Here is a 25,080-nt window from a genome sequence, read left to right on the forward strand (position 1 = left end):
GAAGAAGAAGAGTATGTGTTTATGTATTAAACACTGTCCACCTCACTAGAAACAGGAGGGAGTTCCAATACATTCTGTAAAATGTCCCCTCTGATGTGACTTCAAATCCCAGACCAAAGCACAAAATAATGTCTTATACATATCACAATATCACATAGTGATTACAATGACATTCACAGCAAGCTATAAATTACTGAGAAAAAAATATATATATACAGTCTGGATAAAGTCTCGACACGATTGGACAGCAGGTGTTGGTCACTTCCACAATGGCTTTGTGCTCATACGGTTGTAGTTTCTATTTTTTTTAAGCATCAGGGGTACACGCAGACGCTCATCTGTCATGTTATGGTTCTTTGAATGAATAGACTTAATTCAGCTGTTATATCAGCTTGAATCAGAAACAATGTCACAAACAGGACATGTGGCATCATCTAAATACTAAATTAACAAGGAGCCAGAAAATCAAGAATCAAAGTATCAAAGAAATCCTGGTAAACCAAGCACTCACCACTCAAAAATATATGACAAAATAGAGATGCCTGACAGCAACATTAATGAACGGACATAGACCGAACGCAACCAGGAAATACAAACTAAGTGACGAGACAACGAAGCACATGAACAAGACCCGAGTGGCAGGAAGCAGCTGAACAGGTAGAAACAAAAACGAGCTAGAGGACATGAACATGGTACAAGGGATTTTTATTTTTTTTTCACAATGGTTTGGAGGGAAGGAGATGCTTACTTTATGTCTTGTGTGTACCCTGCTTTGCAGGAGGAGGGTACAACAAAATGGAACAGATACAGTTTTGCAAATTTCTGCCGCTAAAGAGCATTCTACGTTCTTGGTATGTTTAAAATGTAATCAAAAACATTGAAGAGATGCCTAACTACACATAAACGGGCCATAATGTGTCTGTATATCCCCCTATTAGTGCCCATTGAGAGAAATTACACTTTGTAGGAATAAAACGAGGCAGACTGTAGAGCACGATGATATTCCAGGTGTTTCATTCAATGAATTAAGCTCTATATGCTCCATATGATTAAAACACTAGGGTCAGTTCTATTCCATTTTTCTGACTATAAATATCACTGCAATTGGACTACAAAGCATGTAATCCATATTGCAAAATTCTTGTTTTTAATGTGCTATTTCCTTAACATTTAATAGATGCAGGAGGCAATCTAAAACCCAAATGAACAATTAAGAAACACTACAGAAACAAGAATTTTCCCTGCCTCCAAAAGAGCAGTGACATTCAATCAAAAAATAATAAAATAAATCACGAACAATTTTCTTTAGGATTAGGGTCTGTTTACGCACATTTTCAAGGCAAAAATGGGGACTGGGTAAAACATATCTGATATACTATAAATTGTCCGATGGTATTCAAATTCATACTTCTCCAGGCATTTTTTGATGTTCCATGTGGATGCCCTTAGAGGCATATTTTCCTTGAAAAGGTTGGTTGAATTACAGATTTCTGACCTCAGGGTTATTGAACTTTAGTGATTTGAGTGTAATTCTGCCTATTCACTATTGCTAACTTATAGTGGTCCACTCTAATACTGTGCCAGGTTTAAACTTCCACAATAGTAATTTATCTTATTGTGAGCTGAGGATGCCGTTTCATTGCCAGTGTGTTCTAGACGATTACCAGCACAGTGGAAGGCAAAATGCCCAACAAGGAAACAAATAGCTGTGGAGAGGCCCTCTTTTGGATGAGTCATTAAACAAGCAGGCTATCAGGCCCCATGGGGTTTTAATTACCTTGAAAATGCCTTAATACTCCCATTTGCCTGTGTCAATCATTTACTCACTCCTGGGAGTGAAAAAAAAATGGAAATGGAAAGAGTGTTTTAAAACCAGGATGTGAGATGTAGTGTAAGAGGCTAAAATATCTGATCTTTGAAAACACAAAGTATGTCATTCTTACGATCAATCAGTTTATCCAACAATCTATTCATCTATCCATTTATTGACGTACATATTGTACATAAAACATATTGATGTTTTCTACACTCAGGGTTGCGAGTGATTTGGAGCCTATCCCAACTGACTTTTGCATGACAGCCTTGTCAAATGCCAATCACAGCAAATTATGACTAGTGAATATTAAATTTAATGGACAACTGCCACTAGCTGTTATTTTTGGTATCATTTTCTCCACCTCCATCAAAAGGACTCATACAATACCAAATAATATTTCAGCCTCGGTCCTACAGCTGCGTCCATCAATGTTTCCATCAAACTATTTTCGATTTATCAATTTTCTACAGTACTTGTCCTCACAGGGCTCAGCTGACTGTGGATGAGAGGGAGATCAGTCTACATTTTTTTTAAATTCTAATATAATTCCCTTTACATTTGTATTACATTTACTAACCCCTAACTAACCCATCCAAATAAAATGCTTACACATCCCTAAAAATGTATTTAAAAAGAGGGTGACAGTCAGCTTTCATAATCATTAAGTCAGAAGACCTTGTGTACTGCATTCCATGCCCTGCGCTCAACAATCGATCCTTTGTCTTGCTAGGAATATAGATTCCACTACAAAACAACGACGACAGCAAATGCCTCAATGGAGGGAAACAAAAAAAATAAATCGCAAAAACAAAGGTGTGTATTCATAATGGTCTTCCATGAAGCCATTTAGACACAGGAGATGAGGTCTAAAGTGATTAAACAATTATACCACTGTTGACTGGGAGCAAATTAGCCCCTCCCATCATGGGTCATCACAGGAGAAAACGTGTCAATGTGTATTAAAGGACTGATAGGCACTTCGGAAGAGGCGGAAGGGCAACGTTATCAAAGCGAACTGCTAAAACATGCAGCGTGTCCCGGCGAGGAGATTGGATTCCTCTCTGCGGGCTTGGGCAGCACCACCGAGGTCACTTGACAATCTGCACGGGTCACAGCCAAGGTTGTGCAACAAGCTGCTTTAAAGCTCTGTCCATTAACTCAATCCTTTTCACCCACAACACAAAAACTTTAGTTGCTAAAAAAAATTTAATAGTGCAAGAACTGAAGGGAGCTGCAAAAAAAAAAAAAAGCATGTTGCTTGTGAGTAACTCAAAATGTAACCATAAAATAGAGTCTACCGTTTTGTATAAATTACAATAAAATAGTTCTTCCAGTTGTACTGCTCAACTTGAAAGCCGTTGAGTGCATTTATATATATAACAACACGCCTTAAAATAAGATGAATAAAATTTAGGAGTTCCATCCGCCCCCAAGCATGACATCACACAGTTTCATCATATTGTGGAAGACCTCAGTTCAGCAAACATTCAAGTTCATGTTTTGCATTCATTAAAAAAAAAACAAGAACAATTTTGACAAGCGTACAAAAAAAACAAATACATGCAGTAACTTGCTGAAACGGTTTTGTTGTATCAAATTGATGAGATAATAATAAAGGTTCACTGTTTTTTACACTTTTATGATGATTGTTTAAAATGTCACAAAAAATAATGACATAGTGTAATTAATGATTTATTTATTTATTTACATCAGACAGACAAGCTCTCACCCATACATACCGACTGTCGCTGAATAGGAACTGAGCCAATGCTGCCCGCATGGAAGTCAGCCGAGTGAACCACGACACAATCAAGGACCTTTTTTTTTCCTCTCTCAAATTTGGAAGTTCACCATCTTTGCAAAATATAAAATGAGGTTTAAAAACATTACCAATAATGATAGATGCTGTCTAGCCTTTCATTTCAAAACCATATGACACTATTGTAATGACGTAATTACTCAAATTACTTGTCAAAAACCAAACCACATCATCTTGCTAATGAGACCTCGCAGAAAAAAAAAAGTATTGTGACTGCATTGTGGTTTCCCACTACAAAGATCACTTCTGTCTGCCATGTCTGGCAGCCTATTGACAATTGCCAAAGACAACAACAAATCTCGCCAGTGTCGTAAGGCATATTCCTTTTAACATAATATGGGGGGGAACATTAGATGTGTGGGAGCGCTTGGAAAGTGTTATGATGAGTGGGGGTGGGACGCTTGGGAATAGGTATATTTGTGTTTGCATGCATATGCATGTGTGTTTGTGAGACTGATTGAACGTGGGTGTTCATGTTGCATATTTGTAGTACAAGTAAACATGAAGAGAGATCTAACACACATATGTTTGGATTGCTTTTGAAAACAGTGCTGTACACCGAGTTTGGTTTTAATTCCTAGCTCTGAATACAAATCAGCAGAGCTTTTTAAGTTTGCACCCCTCTATCATGATTTCAAAAATGTCTTGTTTCATGTCAGGTTACTTCTTGATTACTTTTACGAAGCACACATACTGTATTTGTTAGTATGCTATAACAACTTAATGAAATCAGTGGTGTCATGTAGGTTGCCAGGACCTGGGACATGGGTCTCTTCAAATAGTCTACAAGAGGTTTTTTTTTTTTTTTAATCCTCTGGCACTATCATATTTCTGTTTCCGATATCCATAATATGGAAGTGTTTGTTTAGTAAACCATCTGCTACTGCTAATATACAAGTCTCATTTGTACTCTGAATTAAAGGTAGGAGCTGCTTTTGAACATGTACAGTGGACATTCCTTGTTTATTGATATATTTTTCGTTGTTGTAATTTGCTCAACTCTCATTGTGATTTGGCTTTGTATATGTGTAATAAAGATGTAATATCCATCCATCCATTTTCTGAGCCAATTATCCCCACAAGGGTCACAGGAGTGCTGGAACCCATCACAGCTATCTATGGGCAGGAGGCGGGGTACAGCCTGAACCCTCCATCCATCCATTTTCTTAGCTGCTTATCCTCACAAGGGTCATGGGAGTGCTGAGGCTTATCTCAGCTGTCAATGGGCAGGAGGCAGGGTTGCCAGCCAATCACAGGGGACATAGAAACAAACAACTATTCACACTAACAATCACACCTTGCGGCAATTTCTCTAGTTAATGCCTGTTGTCAGGATGTGAGAAGAAACTGGAGTACCCTGAGAAAAGCAACACAGGCACAGGGAGAACATTCAAACTCCACACGCCCCCATTATGTTAAGAATATACAGAGTGCCCTTACCCATTCACGGTTCACCATTATAGTCCAGTGTAATGACAAATATGCAAAGGGAGCAGTTTAAAGTGACGAAACATGCGATAGTCTACAGTATATATAACTGTACAGAGATTACTGGTTACCACTTCCATGCCACAGTTCTGATGATTGGGGTTTACATCCTCCCCCTGCCTGTGCGGAGGTTCCTATTCTCCCCATGCTTGCATGTGTTTTCTCCGAGCTCTCCGGTTTCCTCCCACATCCCAAAAACATGGAAGATAGGTTCATTGAAGACTCGAAATTGTCCCCTAGATGGGAATTACCACCAGCCTCCTAGTTTTCTCACAAATCAAATGCTTACAATTGTCACATTCCGCCATGACAACCAATCTGTAAGCCAGTCACAGTCTGTCAGCCACAGTAAGGTACACCCCCCTATTCATGGCTTTTTTGATTATGCAATCATTGTCAGTGTTTGACAGCCACCCCTGCAAGACGCTACAAGACTACACCATGAATCTACTCTGCTTCTGCCCACAACAATGTGTTTTGCCATCGTTGGTTTGCATCCTGGTCCTCACGACTACTGGGGATTCTGCTATTCAGGCAATGAGGAGTTTCCCGATGCACCCTCTATAAGGTCTCAGCCTCTTGACCGTGAAGTTGACTCCTCTGTATCCTGGGTTTGAAGTCAGCTGTCACAGTCGAGTTATTAAAGATATTTCCAACTATTTCAGTGGGTGAGTGTGCTCCATTTGAGCCTAAAGAAAGGGCCCTAAATGCATCAGTGTACACCAAGTTCATCACGTGAATAATAGCTGATTTTCACTCTCTCATGAAACACTACAGTAGTAACCATGCATTTGTAACCAAGATGATTGACACCAATTAGTGGGTTGTCATATCAGTCATACAAGTGCGATCATATCTGATTTTAGATTGCAGCAACACTGTACTGTACATTAAAAATGGTAGTGCCCAGGTTGGTTCAACTGTTTCAGACTATGAAAATAGGTCACCGTTTGCAATGTTAGGGGGATCCATCTATTATTGACATTAATTAGGCTAACACAATTTGTATCCTCTAACAGCTGACTTTGGGCGCCAGCCACTCACAGAATACAGGATAGCTCTGGCCATTAAATGTATGTGGGGCATTATTTGCAGACAGCCATTCACACTAACAATCTATTTAGTTTCTTTAATTAACCTAATGTATGTTTTGGTAAAGTTGGAGGAAGCGTGAGTACCCAAGAAAGAACAACTCCACAGGACAGCCTAAAATGAGATTGGAACCTGGGACCTCTTGATGTCCAAAAAATATGCTAACCATGAATTCCATTGTGCTGTACAAAATTTAGATATAATTCTCCTTACAGAAAAGAAAAGTATATGCTGTCATCCAGGAGTTTTTTTTCCCACACTCAAAACTATTCAGTAACTTTGTTGATCATCTTTTCAAAACATATTTATTATGTGAAGAAGTGTTGTTTTTGTGAGAGTGTGATGATTATCACCTTCCCTCCTCAGCACAGTGTCTGCCGTCATCTGTCTCTAGTACGAAATAAATGATGGAGGTGTGTGTGTCTTGTGTGGACGAATGTTTTAATGGACAGATCCGCCGGGATCAAAATAATCACTAAGCGTTAGAAAAGAGGTTTTAATTGAACATCTCACTGCATTTAACATGGAACAGAACAGGGAATATAATTATGATTAAATGTCAAAATCTTCATGAAGACACTTTTACTGAAAGTCAACGATATCCTTTTGAATTTTGAAGCTGAAAGTGCAAACAAGCAATCAGACTACATCACATATTGTTAACCAGAGTAATAAAAAAAAAAGTTTACTGTAGGATCCTGCAGTGTACAGAGGAAGACTTCTCAGAGATAGAATCTTTCAATAGGACTGCAGTGGGTGGTGGAGGGAGGCAGGCAGGCAGGCAGGCAGGCAAGATCAGTCAGTCAGGGTGACCCCATATGTTTGGCACAGGGAATGCCTATCAGGTTTCTCTGTGTGCAGATTCCAGCTTGTTGGCTGCACATCAGCCATGGGACTAACCTCCTCAAGGCATATGTTGTTTCATATGCTTTGGCATGTATAGGGAAGCAGGTGATTTTTTTGTGTGTCTGTGAGTGCATTTATAGATAAGTCCGGAGATGAATTATGTGTTTTAAATAATTCAGTTCTTGCAGGCCTTCACAGAGCGGGAAAGTGTCAGGCCACTCGAGTGAACTCGACAGGGGTCCCACCCTTCCTCACTCACAGCACCCCCACTCCTGCCTTTCCTCAACGACTCTATCATGTTTCCTCTCAGGCTGTTATTTTAGCTCATGATAATGCATATACGACTTGCAAAAGTGAATGAGCTTTTTTGAACTGGTAGCCGAGAGTCTGCATCCTCTTAAAGTAGCACTGACTGAATTTCTTCTTTATTTTTGAATTATTTTGGTTCTTTTTGCAGGACTGTATTTTGTTCCCATCATGTATTATTTTCAATGATAGGTCCAAGATCAACTGTCGGGGAGTGCCTGATTCAGGTTCTGATGATCAGATTTTTTTTCCTCTTCTATGCTATGCTTCATAAACAACAGGTTATGCATCTCACATGGAGCCGGCTGGTGTCTCCCTCTGTGATAAATGCATACCAAGTGAAGTAAAGCAAACTGAAAGAAAAGAATTAATAGGTCTAATTACAGCTAAAAGAAGATGGATTTGTCAAACCATGCAGCCCATAAATAACAAAATGTTTAAATGCTAAGATCCCACCCAAAATATTTGTTCACCTTGACTAGAGTGTTCAAATGATATAAAAATTATAGCATTCTGACTTTACCAAGACCTAGATTGCCACGCCAGACTGGCAACCATCACTATGGTAACAATACGGCACATACTGACAGTCATCCTCCTAATAAAGCCTCAGAGACTTCCTATTCTACAAATTACTCTGGCGACTGCTGTGCTGTCACACCAGCAGGAAGAAGGACAATAGTGTGCAAACAACAACCAAAGTCAGTGTTGCTGATACTCATCAGTCACAACATCCATGCATTCTCCATAGCGAGGAAGACAAGGGATGGAGACACTTATTGTAGCCCCTGCCTGCTTTTTTTTCATGCAACCTGTAACTAAGTGCATCAACAGATCTCACACTGAAGTCTGTAGAAACGGTGTGTGGAAATGGAGCAGACTTCCGAGACCTCACTCTCAGAGGGGAACAAACATCAACAGGGTTCTTAACGATAACACCAGATTTGTGGCACTGAACATGGTCTCCACATTGCCACTGTTTATTCAGTGTTCACAGGAAGGTGGGGTAATGTCAGCTGGGTGATTAATTGCGGCCACAAAGTGCTGTGCACACAGAACCTGCTCTGAATGAGGCCAACTGCATCTCCTACAAGCGGTATATTGCTTTTTCGGCTGAATCTTAATGTGACCCTCTTTCCTTACTGCCCCTCGGACAGTTTCAACAGTGCATCCAAAACCACAGTTGCCATGGTTAACTGTCTGATGTAATTTAACTTCTATTTTGGGGAGTTTATCACATCAAGCAAAACCCAATCCACTGGCATGGGCTGGTTGATCTCTGATTTGTTCCTGAAACAGTTTTTCCGTGCACAAGAAGAAATGCAAACCACACAAAAGAAGTGTCTGAGTGTAGAATCAAACCTCGGATCTCTCGGTTGTGAGGCAAACATGCTACCCACATTACACATGGTGCTACCCTGTTGCCATGAATGTAACTACTGTAATTACCTATTATTTGGGTATAAACTAGTTCAAGATACTCTCAAGAGTCTTATTTACAACGCTTGTATTTTTTCTAATTTGGCATGTGTTAAAAAAAAAAAGTTAACAACTAGCTGTGGAAAAGAAAAGAAAAAAACAGACCACTTTGTATTTTATAACATATGGTGACGTTGGAGTGTTAGTTCTATGAAAGAGATTCTGTTTTCTCCAAATATCTTCGAGTGTGAATGCTGAAAAAAGGTAAAAGAAAGCAAAAAATAAAAAAGACCAGGAAAATGTTCTTATTTTTAGCCTAAAAAGAAAAAAATTATCCAAATTAGTACGTTTAGTATGAGAAAATATTATTGTAAAAAATAAAGGAAAAAGACTAAACTTTCTCACATGGCTAATAATAAAGTTGAATATCTAGTAGTGTGGCAGCACGGTGGAGTGAATTGTTAGAACAACTCACAGCTCTCAGGACTGGGGTTCAAATCCCAGCCCTGTTCTCCCTGTGCCTGCCTGGTTCTTCTCCTGGCACTCAGGTTTCCTCCCACACCCACAAAACATGCATTAATTGGAGACACTTAATTGCCCTTTGGGGTGATTGTGAGTGTGAGAGTTGTCTGTCTCGATGTGTCCTACGATTGGCTGGCAAACGGTTCAGGGTGGACAAATCCTAGTATAACGGCTCAGTTTGTCGATTGCTCCCATTTATTCCATGTGTTCTATTATGTTTAGGGAGCTGCCTCGTGTTGCTCACTGCAGCAATTTATTGGCAATTGACTGCTATTGATAAATCTCAAGTAAAGCTCTTTCTCAGTCATGCTAAAGTGCCTCTCTCTCTTCCTTGCAACTCATCCTCACAATATAAATTTTTGCATGAAAGGCACTGCAGGGGGCGAGGGCTGGGGTGGTACAGTAATTCATTTGGGGAGGAATTGCCTGCGCGTGCCCCCCATAACGTTGAGACTGAGAAAAGCCAATAATAATGTTTGAATAAAGTAGACAAAAACGTTTAGTTGCTCAGGTTTTAAGATCTTTTCAAATTGAATAAAACAAGCCATCAAAGAAGAAAGCACGACCTACCTAGTTTTGTGAATTTTACTTCATATAGTGAGTGATGATATAAGAAATGAATATTTATCTTTAGGAGAGCTAGAATATTGTTACTGATTGAAGAAATCTTGAGCATAATTCTCTTCGGGTCTTATTCTTGCTTATGCTTGAGTCATAAAATACATACCCCTCTGCACTTCTTTGGTTCGCCTCCACTTAAGGCTCCGTCACACCATGACGTTCTGGTCAACGTCCTCTGAACATTTCAATTGTTCTTTCTTTCAGCGTTCTCAAACGCGGATGACACATCTGGCGTGTGATTAACTTGTGTCTATCGCGTAACGTAATGTGTGTCTGACGCACGAAAAGCGTGTAACAGCAACCAAATAAGATACCCCTAAAAACCATTAGCGTGTGCAAACACGTCATTGGGGTGCGACGAGCGATTTGTCAATGTAAGACGAGTGTGTTGAGCATGTGACCAAAGGGTGAATAACGACACAAAAGCGTTTTGCTGGCGTGGAATTTTTACAGTGGAACCGGCACTAAAACGTTGGAAAGTTCATAGTCACTTCAGTTGTTGTTGTGAGTTAGAACAGTGAGCATCATGCCGCCGAGAAGAAAAAAAGTTAGGGCGCAGACTTCAGCAACTAGCGGTGCTAATAAGAAAGCTAAGCCTCTTTCATCACAAGCATTGTGTTTGGAGGAAAAACAACAGCAGGAGGAAGAGCACCATGTGACACCCCCTGGGGACCCTAAACACCTTGCAAACCCCAGTGAGGACGGTCCGACAAAAAGACAAAAGAAGCAGAGAAAGGATTGCAGGATCCTGGACCGGGCTGTTGAGGATAGTCTGGTGGAGTTTTTCCGCGAAAACGAACTGCTGCTTTCTGGATCTTCCATAGTAGGTGCTCTCTTCTGGAGCTTAATATTAAATGGACCATGCTTTTACAAAGCATCGGTTTATATACCCATATGCATGGAAGTTCGGGAAACGCTCGAATGACGCTCAATTGACGCCAAACGACGTTCGTTTCCCTTTAGTTACACGCTGTGTGCGCTAGGGGATTGTTCAGTGGTCGTTGACAGGTCACCAGTGAGTCGTTCACTGCAAAGCAAACGATTTAGTAACAACCAAGTAAAGCTCAAGTTACGACTGACTAACGATAGCCAAACGCGTGCAATGCTCGGCGAACCTTAGTAAAACGTTCCACGGACGTTCTTGAACGTTCTGCAGTGTTTAAAATTAACCATTGATGAACGCTGGTCTCAGTGAGAACTTTTGTGCATGTTCAAAACTTTTTTTCCGGACCAGCGTTCTCCGCCGATTCCCAGCGATCATTGACATTCACTAGCATTCAAACAACGCTCTTCTGGAGCTATCCCAGCGACCATGGGCAACTACCAACGTTTCCTCAACGTTTCCCGCTGACCAGAACGTCATGGTGTGACGGGGCCATAAGGTTGCTAATGTAGGTACGCGCGTGTCAGCTACACACTCCGGATGGAGCAGGCCAGGAATGGGCGAATCCTGCCATTGACTTTAGAACCTTTCTTTCATTTTCCATAAATGTCATATTCCAACTGAAATTTGGTTGATGCCCTTGAGCGCCTCCCGCTCCTTTTGCGAGACACTAATGTTTTGGTTTTCCATCCATCTCGGCATTGTACATTTTGAAAATCAAAATGTGCAATATGCTGGTGATGACGTTAGTTTTGAGGTTGAATCCCATCAAAACACGTATTTAGTGATTATATTTAAGTATGTAATTTTTGCAGTGTATACTCCTCTCGCTCGGGCTGGTCCTTTTGGAATAGGTGTCACAAAAGCTGTAAAATATTAACAAAAAAAATAAAAGCCCTAACCCTATGAATCAAACTACACTTTAGAGGGCTTTTTTTTAAATGTGGTTGAATACCAGTTTTTATGACTTTAGGAGCATTTTTTTATTTTCCTAGTAAAGAGTGAAAAATAACATTTTGAGAGTAATTTCTGAGCAGTGTCCGCAGAGGGCTTGTTATACATCTCCGCGGGCTGATATAAAGTTCCCTATACTGCACGAATCATTCCAATATGTTGAGAATAACACAACATATGGCAGCTACACAAGCTTGCAGCTGTTGTTTGGGGGCCTACGGATAAATAATGGATACAAGGCTTCCACAGGGGTACTCAAGACGGCTAATCAGAGGCAGAGAGCAGACAGGAAATTAGGAAGTAACTCTTTTTCAAAGCCACTGTTTTCTAACGTTTTCCAAAAGGCCCAAGGACAAAACAATACGGGGCGAAATCATATTAGTCTTTATGAACTGCATAAGTAGTTTGATAATTACCATTAGCATTTATTCAAAGTTTGCTCTGTTCAACTTGAGCAAATCCACATTAATGGTTATAAAAACAAAATTGTTAAAAAAAATCTTCGATCTTTGCTTAAAATATTTTTGTCATGAATTTCAATGATCAAAGTTACCAAAACATCTGTTCTTTCTAACAGAGAGATTAAATTGAATGTGGAACTAGAAAAAAAAAGTTGGGCATTTGGTTGCAATTATAAATTAACATGGAGCAAGCCAGTTCCTGTAACCAGTTCATCATATTTTTTCATTACTGAGCTTATGATTTATCTTAATACTGTAGTTAGTTTAATACAGAAAAACTTTGAAATATAAAAGGACAAAATGTAAATATTTTAGGTCTTGGCAAAGGCTCTTGCACATTTACATAAGTTGTGTTGGACTTGGGTTCATGCTTCCTGCCAAAATCAGACATCTGCAAGAAGCCCAACTTATTTTTTTTCATTGTGTTGCCAATATTCTGATTATGTGCTACTAATTACTTTTGAAGAATTATCCCCCGCTCCCTCCAACAAGACTTTATCATGCCTTGGGCTTGCTCTTCCTCAATCCATTACGCCTGCTTTGAGAATCTAATGGCCTTGCTTTCTCCCTGCTAAAGTGTCCTTGCAACCTGATTCATGTCGCCTACCTGACACATTCAGTGTTTTTCCATACGCTGACTAATGCACACGTGTTAGTTAAGGCCTCGAAAGCGGCAAGAGCATGGGAAGAGTCTGCCAAATAAACCACTGGGGCAAAATCTAAGAGGGTGGTGTGAGTCAGTTAACTCAAATAAAGCCAGGAGAAAAGCCTGTTTGCTCACGGTAATCCCCCGCTTGCTCGACAAGGCTTCACAAGGTTCATCTGCTGCGCTAAATTGGTGCACGTATCCTTATTTGTATAGAAGCTCATGGTGACTGGATGAGAGAGGAAGGGGGGGCACTCCGACAGGACTGGCAGCCATTCCAGTGCTCATGCCTATTTGCTCATCCTCATTCATGGCAGAATTGGCTTTGTCATGAACCATTTTTCAAGCTATATGTGACACTGTGTTTTCATTGCGCTTGCCACAACTAATGCAGCAGTCTACTGCAAAGCAAAGGTTTCAAGCAACATACACAATTTGGGAGGCCGGAAGTATTCACCATAGTGAGATTGCTACCATTTGCATATCTGCGGCTCGCGTTACCTCTTTATCGAAACATCAAGATTCTCTCTATCTCGAATTGGCTAAATATAAGAAATATGACTTTAAAGTCCACTGTACAATGTATATGTAGCTTGGTAACAAATCTATAAATGGTCTTAAAATCTCAAAACATCTGCAAAGTGTTGTAAAACTGCCAATTTTCGATAACCATCGTCTGACTTTGACAGGTTTGGCTAGTGCTCGGCGTCATTTTCCTACCATTTTAATCAATAACAGCATGATAAATTACGATGTTTTTCAGCTGAGTCAATTAGCCATTGAACATAATTTTGGGGTGTTGTTATGTTGATGTGAGTGTGCGTGGTAAATGCACACTCACTACAATACTGCAATACACTCACCAATATACTATACAAACTTAAACATAGCGGTGTTTGGAAACACAAGCAAGATGTCTTATTTTTTTGAGAAAAGTTGTTATTTTGGGGAATTCCTCCCAACAGCAACATCGTATAAAATACAAATGAATACTAAGACTCTATAGTACAGCACATTCCTTTGTCCACATTGGCTATCCAGCAAATTTGGTCTCCAGGCCCATTGCTGACGTCTTACCAATACATGGCTATGTATTGATTTTGGCAAAGTAAAAGGGGCATTCCCTGGCAATTAGTTATTTAGACCTATTGATTGTTCCAAAACAAATTGGTACTGTGGGAAATGAACAGCCAGATTAATTTTCTTGAGCAAAAAATACGTAAAGAGAACTTGTTCATGAAATATAGGTCAAATACCCACAATATGTCCTTTTAAGGAAACAGTTAATAGAGCTTGAACAGTAAAGAATGTTTCTGGTCCATGAAACTTAGATCACGTTTAATCTTGGAAAAGCCTAAACCCAACACATGGAGCTATTTGGGGATGCGCAGGTACGCTGCTGTTGGTTTCAGACACAATAACACATGCTGTGTGTGTGAGTGCATGAACAGGAATGTCTTTACCAAAATTATTTTACCACATGTGTAATTATTCATCTTGCATCTGTCAAATTAGAATGAAAAACCATCAGCAATTACATAAAATGAGGCTTCAAAATCATGAAAAATAAAATAAAATCAATCCATTGCCTCCGCTCTTGAACATTGAATGCAACTGTCAATCAAAGACCACAATGTCCGTCACACCCTACGTTTGAGCCATGAAAATATATCATCATAAAATATATGTCACAGAGTGACATCAAGTGGCTATCTATGACCTGACAAGACGTGCTAGCCACTAGCTAGCACATAGGCTAGCTCACATAGGAGACTTCTGGAGGCTCGCTCATCTGCGGTGGCACTTCCACGCTTGGCTTTGTCTCAGTGTATCGGTCAACATAAGTGTGGCTTTCAGTGGAAATCAACAGGTTAGAAAACATGGAGGCAGACGTCATTCAGTCTGTGACTCACACTACATAAATAGATGAATATACAAATACATTTGAGCATACACTTCCTGCTAGTAACACATGCATACGCACAATGATTTACATTCCAACATAGTACAGTAGCCTGAAAAACTAAATACATAAAACCTGGGCATTGACACAATGACACCGAGATGTTCTGTAAATGCCTCCAGTGAAGATGGCTTTTTGTGGTTTAGCCATACCTAGCTCAGTTCCAAATGGTCCGAGTAATTTTAAATGAGTAATTCGCAATTGTGTCAACTCGCCACTAATGGTTTCAAAGGCACTCCAATTCTTACAGTATATAGGGAGGGAGAGAGGATGCTGTAATACTGTACTTCAAAGGATAATTTAAAAAACAAAGATTTGAAAAACTGAAATAGTTCAAAGACAGAATAAAGCTGTTTCTATTCTGAACTACAGTGTACTCTGTCATTTCATATAATTTCAGCAGTTATCGTTTACAGTAACACTAATGGATACAAAACCCATGTACCACGTGAAATGTACTGTATTGCAAAACAAATCTCAGAATTAATTTTGCAGGGTCTTTAGACTTCTGAGAAGAGATATCTAATGATCCATTTTCTATACATTTTGCAGTTATTGGGGTCATAAGCATGGTGGAGACTTTGGGCAAGAAGTGGCATATAACCTGAGCACAAAGAAAAAAAAAAGTCCTTTCACACCCACATTTACACATAGTATGTGGACAATTTACAGCACATATGCAACTTAAGTTCTGGGGGCCAGATCCATCCTGACACATTTTATATGGCCATATAAAGGAGTTATGTGATTCAACTTCCTTGCTAAATTGTCCCAACTCTCACAACGTTATTAAATGTTACCAATAATAATATCATTGTGATTTTGCAAGCACAGTTATCCATCAATTTGTTGTAGATGTGTTGTAATAGGATGAGGCAATTATTTATTTGTGTTCTCCCAGTCATAATGGGACTCTAACACCAATGTGGCCCACAACAAAAATGAGATGACTTACCTTTCATAATAGTTTTATTATTCATCATTATTATCAGAATTGATTGGCGAGAAGAAATCACTGTTGTGTTGTCTCAGAGGGGAAGGCTTACCAGATGTGGTTCCTTGACAATAGACATGATTACCTACCTTTTTTACAATACGGTAACCTGAAAAAGAATTTTATGTTCACTGAGATTTTGTGTCCAGAGCCAGCTGAGAGTGACCCAGCAAACTACACAAAGAGTAATTCTGCAAGGGGAAGCTCATGGCTACAACCAGTGATTAGATGGAACCAGATAAGGATAATTATCCGTCTAGCCAAGCGGTTAGAGACAGCATGTAGATCCATACACATTTTGTAAACGTACTAAAGTCATCACTTATTTCAATGACAAGATCCTAGAGTATTCAGAGTTCTTCTCATTCCGAATGACGGAAAAAGGGAAATTCTGCTGCAGTCCCAGCTATGCAGGGATCTTCAGGCATGCTGCTCCACAAAGTGCACAACGCAGCCACTCGTTAAAAATTCAGGAGCAATTATCCCAGCTGAGTCTGAGTCAGCGAGCGCTGCTAAGAGGAGCTTCCAACTCATCCAACCTTGTTGCCACACAACCTGACCATTCACTATGTGCCCAAAGGTAGGGCAACGGACATGCTGAAAGCTTCCGTTTACAAAGAGAAACAACAAAAGGCCTTTCACTCGGCAGAGTTAGCTCATTCAGAGCACATGACTTTTATCCAACGCTTGTGATCTTCATTCTATTGCTATTAGAAACAAAACTGATCATTTTATGCTGTGCGAAAGAAGCATTCTATACGTCTCCTAATTTTAGTAAAACATTACCATTTTCATAAGGGCACAGGTCAAGAGCTCCATCACAAATCCTGTCTTTAAAACCCAATGTTCCATTTTGATTGACAAATTGACACTAAACCATATATTTATTTTTAGTTTGCAGTGTTGTACATAACTCATAACATAACATAACATAACATAAGATAACATAACTCATGTGTTACCAGGATTATGCAAAGACTAAAGAATTGCTTGACAGCCATGGTTTCTTAATTGTAAGGTTCAAATGACGGGTACGTTTCGGATCAACCAGCCGTAGGGTGATGGATTTAATCTTTTAAAATCACAGTTTTTAACTCTGGATGACTTTAGTTTTTGCTGCTGTACCAATTACCATAGTCTAGAGCAGGGTGTCAAACTTATTTTTGTCTTGGACTGCGTTGTAGTTACGATTTTCCTCAGAGGACCATCACAACAGTGAAACCATATAAATGTTTAATCACCAAATGCTATTACTATTACACAAAAAATTGATGGATTACCAAGTATTGTTTAAGTTACTGAAAAAAAAAATTGAAAAAAGTAAATTGCAATATCTTAAAATGATTGTATATTGTTATGAGAATCTGGAATATGAGTACAGATTTTAGCAAATATCACAGAAGTCGACAAACATGATTTACTTTCATGGGCCACATAAAAAGATGGGCGGGCCACATTTGGCCCCCGGACCTTGAGTTTGAACCTGTGATTCTAATCAACCAGAGTACGCTTAATTGTGCCTCTATTGAGAAAGGGTATGAATGATTTGGAATGTTATGGAACTATTTTGTTAAAATAATAAAAGAAAACATGAAAGTAGGTCACTCTTTCATGATAAGCGAAAAGATATACATTCATCCAATAAAAAATACTGAATGAAAATGTGGCTCTGGTATCCATGCAGGAATGTGTGGCTTACCCGTCAATACAGACACACAACCTGGAGTATAAAGTTCAAATGGACTCATGCCGTTGTGTTTTGGGATGTGCTTGAGGCCATGGATTTGATGTCTTAACCTAAGTTACCCAGTTCAACTCTTCCTATACCACCTACATCACCAAATACACAGTGCGGAATAAAACCATCTCTTACTGTATTCACAAATGTTTGGGTAAGAAGAGAGTAAGATACTCTCAATGATTCCCCTGGGGCGAGACTCCCACATGAATGTATATTTCAGACATTTATCTGTCATACTTTTTTTTTCCCACAGCAACCTGCAATGAGTGCACTTGTACATTATACTCAGTGTGCCAAGTGCCCAAGGACATCCAAAGTGGAAAGTGTGGCCTGCTTTTAAGAGTTCATTTTAATCACTTCCCAGCTAAGCGTGAACTCACTCACTCACTCACACTCACTCACTCACTCACTCACTCACTCTCACTCACTCACTCACTCACTCACTCACTCACTCACTCACTCACTCCTCACTCACTCACTCACTCACTCACTCACTCACTCACTCACTCACCTTTTTTATTTCAAGTCCTTATACAGCAAATGTCTTTTGATTGAAACACACACACACAGGTCTGTGCTCATAAAATGACAAAACCCACGCATTCCCATGATGTGGAGTCCAGGCTTGCATTAATACATTTTGAGATGCCCTCACAATCATAAAGTTTATGAAAACAAAAGTGTGCTATTTATTTTCTCCCCATCCATCCCCTCCAGTGTTCTTTACAAAATTTCATATCGCTGGTAAGCAAACCCTTGTAAAGCAATTGTAAGTGAGATGTGGTCCACAAATTGTAACTGCCACCTTCTTTAAAGCACACACTACCTTAATGTCTGAGTGTAAAGAGGACGTGCCATCATAACACCTTTTATACTGTGTATTTAGGTTCATGAAATATCGACCTCCAGCCAACATATACAAGCAAATCAAATATGATTCTAACAATTGTACAAGTAATAAGCAAAATATTACAAAATCCATACATCCGGAAGTTGATAATGAAAACACCTTCTTGCTAGATTCACAGTAGGACTGTGCTGTACTATAGTAAATACAGTATGTTTTTCTTGTTAAAAAAAAAAAAAAGAGCTCCACCAACTGCAACAAACTTCCAAAAGAAATTGAAACAGCGCATTTCGTCTCGTATTATTCTGATTGAATTCTGTCAACACAAACACATTGGTATAAAACTGGTATAAAAAACCACTGGTATAAAAATTGACCAACACCAGTCTAACCCACCCGTGGCGCACAGTTGCACCGCCCGCCCTGCCAGATTTATGCCAGTCATGAAAATAGGGCCCTCATTCTTATAAGGCCGACAGTAATTCAGATTTTTTTTTTTTACATGCTTGCAAATAAATATTAAAAAAGCATTCAAAACTGAAGAAAAAATTATGACATATGTGATGGTGGAGTCTATTTTAAATATGAAACAGAATGAAAAACATTTTTTGTCTTGTATTATGTCTCCCTTGATACAATAAAGTCTCACATCATGCAGGTTGCACCTCTGGCCTTTTTTTTTTTTGTATTTAATTCGGAATTGTTTAACCTCAAAGGTGTTAGTTAGAGGCTCCACCGAATGGCTATACTTCCCCCAGTAAATGCAATTAAATTAAAATGAATGTTGTCTGTCCAGCACACACAATGGATTATTCCCCAAACTTGAGTCCAAATCCTTTCTTTTTAACCTATTGCCTCCTCCATTATTACATCAACTCTCTTCCCGGGTTATGCAAACATAGAAATCCATGCCCGACATATCTTTTCTTTCTCATTTTAAAAATCATGGCATGATCCCATACAGGCGGAGACCCTTTCAAAAGGCTGCTTATGCCAGGTGTTTCTTTCAAGCCATTGATGAGACGCACTGCTCAAGTTCCCTCAATTTGGATTATGTCAGCTTTTGAGATTCTGTATGCCTCCCACAGGCTCCTAGGTCACAACACAGCAGCTAAAGTGCATTATTACGAGGCAGACTACTGTTTGTCAGAATATGGTGTGGCTGAACTTAGTTGTAAGGGCAGTGATACTGGATCACAGAAAACAAGAACACTGGTGCCTAGCTCTCCTTCAATATACCGTGCTGTACTTTATATACATATTTGCATACATACACAGCACTCAAATACATCACTTTGAATCCTGTAATTGTTCTCATGTACTTGCCTGGGTGAGGTGCTATGTGGTAATCCCATATTTAAAATGCAAATGATTCAGTGGATATTGTGACTACACATACAGTGATGGTCCAAAATTGGGTAAAGGCTGGAATGAAGGAATTCGGACATTTGAAAAATCATCTCACCAACACAAGGCACCACTAGTGTAGCGGTCAGTGTCCCAATACTCAGACCCTGGCAATCTCAAGGCTGGAAAAAAATATGGATGGCTCGTGTCAGAAAAGTATACAGTGTAAAAAAATGTGCCAAAACAAAAAAAAATCATACAAGTGACTCGCGATGGTAACCCCGGATGGGACAAGTAGGAAGTTACAACAACTCTCATCAACACAACAGTCATATGAAAACCATAACCTTTTATAAAAGCCACGTGAACGCCCCCAACACACACACACACACACACACACACACTCTTTCAGGAATCAATAAGTCGGCTAAAGAGGAGCACATGCTATGCCCCACTGCTCTAATCAATACAAAGACAAATGTTATTGTTTTATCTCTCTCATTCCCGACTTTTACATTCTAATGTGGGTTAACAAACAGTCTGTGGCCAGCACCAGTGGATCCCATCAAATGGCACGGTACATCCACAGGAATCACAAAATTGCCATTAAGACACCACTCTTGACAATTTTTTACTGTGTACTCATCTTCATGGAGCAGTTTAATTTTTCCACACAAATCAAAAGGATCTGCCACAAAATGAAAGCAAAACTGAACTTTAGAGCCATTTATACCAACCATATCCCTTTACTATCCATTGCGGATAGTTATGCCCCTCCGCCCACATCTTGGGAGTATGAAGCTATACCTTAGGAATGCAGCACTGAAGGCGAGCGGATTTTTAACTGAGTCGAAAACCCATGAACGTAAAAAAAAAATCCTGTGCATGAAATACAAGGCTCAGTTGTGCATGACCGAATAATTATCAAGATTTCAGTTCACTCGCAAGGCTTCTTTTTGACGAGCAAAGAATCTAACATTTGCTTCTTTTTTTTTTTTGCATTACTTACTCCATTAAAAGCTCAAGATTAAATCAGGTTATTACAAATTGAAGAACGTTAATAAAGAAGAATGGATACAGGAACTAATATGAAATATGCAGACTCAGATTTCCAGCAGAATGTTTGCATTTCATTCTAATCAAACTGAAGACACAATGTGCATCCAACATGAGTCATTCCTCCGTCACTGTATTTTGAGGACTGAGAAACTTTGTTCCGTCAGTGGCAGTCTGGCAAAATTGTGAGTTATTTAGTTAATCACTCGGCCCATTTCTATGTACCACTACAGCGTGCAGTTAACTAGCTACCTTAAGGCCACATATTTATATAACCACTCGGTGTTATTGTTACGTAGTTTGTCATATTCAGGCTACGTTGAAACATAAAGCATAGTGGGAATATAAGAAGCTGAAACCATGTGCTAAATGGTCTGTTATGTTGCTTGAACAGGCTGAATAATGTCCACCATTGTGTTAATAAATGATTACCTTTCCCTGAATTGTTTGTGCTAAGTGGAAAGACACACCAGCACAACACTAAGCGAGGCAGTGACGATTAGGAAGAGCCTGCTGCTGGTCCGTGGCATCTGGAAGGCTGTTAGTCAGTGAGCTTGTTGGTGCCTCTAGTCGCAACGACTCGGTGGGATATATTCCAGCCACTGGAGGAGTTAAGTGGATATATTTTTGCAACTCAAATAGATATGTATATGCACATACTAGAAATACAAATGTATTTGATTGACAACTGAAAATTCTGCGTGGTGTGTTTCGGGAGCATTTAACAGACACGCCCACAGCGTCTGAGCGCAAAGTGGACTTCTCAATTTTTCACGATTATGAAGCTTCATTTTATGCACCGATACTTGGCGATTCATTCCACCTCCACTTGCCTGTGGCTCAGTCAAACCTACATACAGGATATACCAACCAACCATGAAAATTAATATGGATGTCGGTGTGTGTCACTTTATAAATAGAATTGTATGCTTTCCTCGCTTTCTGCCATCGGTCTTGTTTGCATGGCACACGACCCCACTGACTCAGTCAAGGATAAATCAATTGCTGACGGTGGCAAGATCGGATCTCTACTGACCTTGGGAGTGAACTGCAGCATGGACAGAGGATGCAGGAGTGGGAGCCCCGTTGCAAAAGTGTGGGAAGGCGGAGTGAACGAGGGAGAAGTAAGAGAGCAGTGAAACAAGCGGAAACAAGGGAGGGAAGGAGACTGAGGGGGCATACCTGACTGAGAGGCCACCCTGATGAGCAGCTTTGAGATAGGGGGAGTGGGGAGGGAGGGAGGAGCAAATGATGGAAGGAGCAGCGGATGGAGAAGGAAGCCATATGGCAGCAGCAGAAATGTATTAAACTATAAATCAGAAGGGAGTGCTGGTAAACAGCCAGGTGGGGCTATAGCCAGCTCCACGCTGCTGGGAGCTGACCGTCCACCAGTACCATGCTTCTTATAGAGATGTTCTTATTCTATCCTTTAATACAACTTGTATTTCCTGTTCTTTACTACACATTTTAAATTTTATTTTTTGGGGGGAGGCTTCACAGTGGAATACCTCTAAAGCATTGAACTGGGGTTCAAATCCCGGCCATGCCTGTGTAGGGATTACATCTTTGCCCCGTGCCTGTCTTGGTTTTCTCCGATTTCCTCCCACATCCCAAAAACATGAATAATTAGAGTCTCTAAATTGCCCCTAGGTGTGATTGTGAGTGCGACTGTTGTCTCTTTCCATGTGCTCTGCGATTGGCTGGCAACGAATTCAGGGTGTACCCTGCCTCCTGCCTGGTAACAGCTGGGATTGGCACCAGCACTTCCGCGACCCAAATGAGGATAAGCGGCTCAGAAAATGTATGGATGGATGTTTTGAGGGATTATTGATGGGGCAGTCACCGATTGTGTGGTGGAACACACGCCTGACTTTGGTGCAGCCAGCATTGGATCGATTGCCGCTCAGTGATGGTGTCAATATGTGCCCGCTGACTGAGTGGGGACCACCAGTTCAGGTTGTAGTCTGCCTTTTTCCCCAAAGTTAGCTGGGATAGGCTCCATCACGCCTCCGGCGCTTGTGAGGATAAGTGGCTTGGAAATTGGAAATTAGTAATGGGCATACAAATCGACTCATTGATTGTGAAGAAATTGTGTTAAATTTAGGGATAGGAAAAATAGGGGTACGAGACTTCTTGGATGGATCCTTATGGTGATCTAAATGACTGGATTAAAATTTTTAATAATTCCATAATAATGGTGTTGTAGTGAAAGCAAGCAACAGAAACATGCCATAATATATACCAGCATTTTATTTATGACAAAAAAGCTAATATCCCTAAACTCGTGGTTTACGAGTATATACACCCATGTACTCTCACATGAACAAATTGACAGTCAACACACAATGTTTCTGAGCATCAGCATGTCGGCATCATGTGATGATTTTGAAATATTAAATTATTCCCCATGCCGTGTTAACAAAATAAAGGCACATCCATCATGTTTCACAACTTCACTCGCCTGACTTCCATGCAGGCAGTTTGTGTTCAGTTCCCACTCAATGTGTTGGGTTTTTTTCCCTCTATATTGGTCATGGAATTCAGTGGCAACAGGTCCGAGGTATACTATACTTTAAAATTTGCCTGAAGTCAGTTAAGATAGAAGCCAGCTCCCTGGAGCCCTGATCAAGATAAGCGGTATCAAAATATGACGTATAACAGCGGATGTAATCATTTCAAAAAATGCATAACAACGGGCGGCACTGGGGGGACAGGTTAGAGCGTTGGCCTCACAGTTCTGAGAACCAGGGTGAAAATCTCAGCCCCACCTGTGTGGAGTTTGCATGTTCTCCCCATGCCTGCGTGGGTTTTCTCCGGGCACTCTGGTTTCCTCTCACGTTCCAAAAATGCACAGTCATTGGAGGCTCTAAATTACCCCTAGGTGTTATTGTGAGTGTAACTGTTGTCTGTCTCTATGTGCCCCGGCTGGCAACCAGTTCAGGGTGTACCCTGCCTCCTGCCTGATGATAATGGAAATGGATGGATGGATGGATGGCATAACTATGTATGGGTACATAATAAGCCATCTTAGTGAACAATTCTCACTAATATACATCATATATTCTCTTGCGCTTGTCTGAGGTTGGGTTGCAGGGTAGAAGCTTAAGCAGTAAAGCTCAGACTTCCCTCTTCCCCAGACACTTTGTCCAGCTTTTCCAGAGGGATCCTGACATATATCTGCGTCAGCCTAGAGATATAGTCTATGCAGCATGTTCTGGGCCTCCTCAAGAAGAAGACCTCCAATGATTTTTGCAAATACAAACTATGATATGATTGAGATATGTCCCATGTGGATGTATATAACTCTTTATCGCACAAACAAAGAAGACATACTGAAGTTTGTGCAAAACACGATGTTATGAACAACCCAAATGCTGTAAACTAGCAACCGGGATGACATTTATTTCAAGTTTGGTTAGTCTGTGAATATGAGGAAAGTGACCACTTCACATGTCAGTAAAGTCACATCATGGAGTAGGCAGATCAGCTCTCTGTGACTTGAACCTGGATGCACCTGACTGAAGAATCTGGTCCATTTTTTGACAAATAAGATGGGTGGGTGATTTGACTTGCTGCGATAAGACGGTGGAGACCACAACAATTTTGAGATGAAACAAGCAGACTGCTAAAACTCAACTCCTGTAGGCAGGATTATTCTTCTACAACACTGGTAAGAAAAGAGAAGTTAATTAAAGCTTAATTTTCCTCCTAGTCGATCAAGGGTGCCGTCAAATGTCCATCCCCAATTGTGAGTGACGCTAACATTCCAAGATAAAACACTTTCCAAGGCAAAATAAGAACAAGTGAACAAGAAGAAAAGGGTCTACCAAGCTATATTTACTTGACACGTTCCAGTTTTGGACACATTTAGGTCATTCAACAAAGAATATGGATGTTCAAAGCCACAGTTTCATAATGCACCCATTGATGTATTCTAAAATATCATAAGATTTTTTTTAAAAAAAACACATTGTATGAAATGGAAAAGGACAGCATAACAGGCAAAGCTGCAAAAATTTCCATGTGGTGCAAACACAATCCAGAAACTACAAACTGGTTTTCATAGTAGGTAGTTTCCTAGCATGGTTTTGAAAGTTAAGGGCACTGATACATACTACAACAGTACACCTCAAACCTAAGCATCTTTACATACATGTTGACTAGGCCAGAACCAGGAGAGAAAACTTGATTACATTCTTGTCAGACAGAACTACAATCAGACATGTCCTATTTAGTGGCTCCGAATTCTTTATTTACAT

At 40.0% G+C, this 25,080-nt stretch overlaps 1 protein-coding gene across 6 annotated transcripts in view; it reads right to left on the reverse strand.

Moving 5' to 3' along the window:
- Positions 1 to 25,080, reverse strand: part of rbms3 (RNA binding motif, single stranded interacting protein) — a 345,032-nt gene that overhangs the window by 271,636 nt on the left and 48,316 nt on the right. The gene's annotated exons all lie outside the window — the stretch shown is intronic.

Source organism: Syngnathoides biaculeatus, chromosome 1, assembly GCF_019802595.1.
Source record: "Syngnathoides biaculeatus isolate LvHL_M chromosome 1, ASM1980259v1, whole genome shotgun sequence".
NCBI classification, from domain to species: domain Eukaryota; kingdom Metazoa; phylum Chordata; class Actinopteri; order Syngnathiformes; family Syngnathidae; genus Syngnathoides; species Syngnathoides biaculeatus.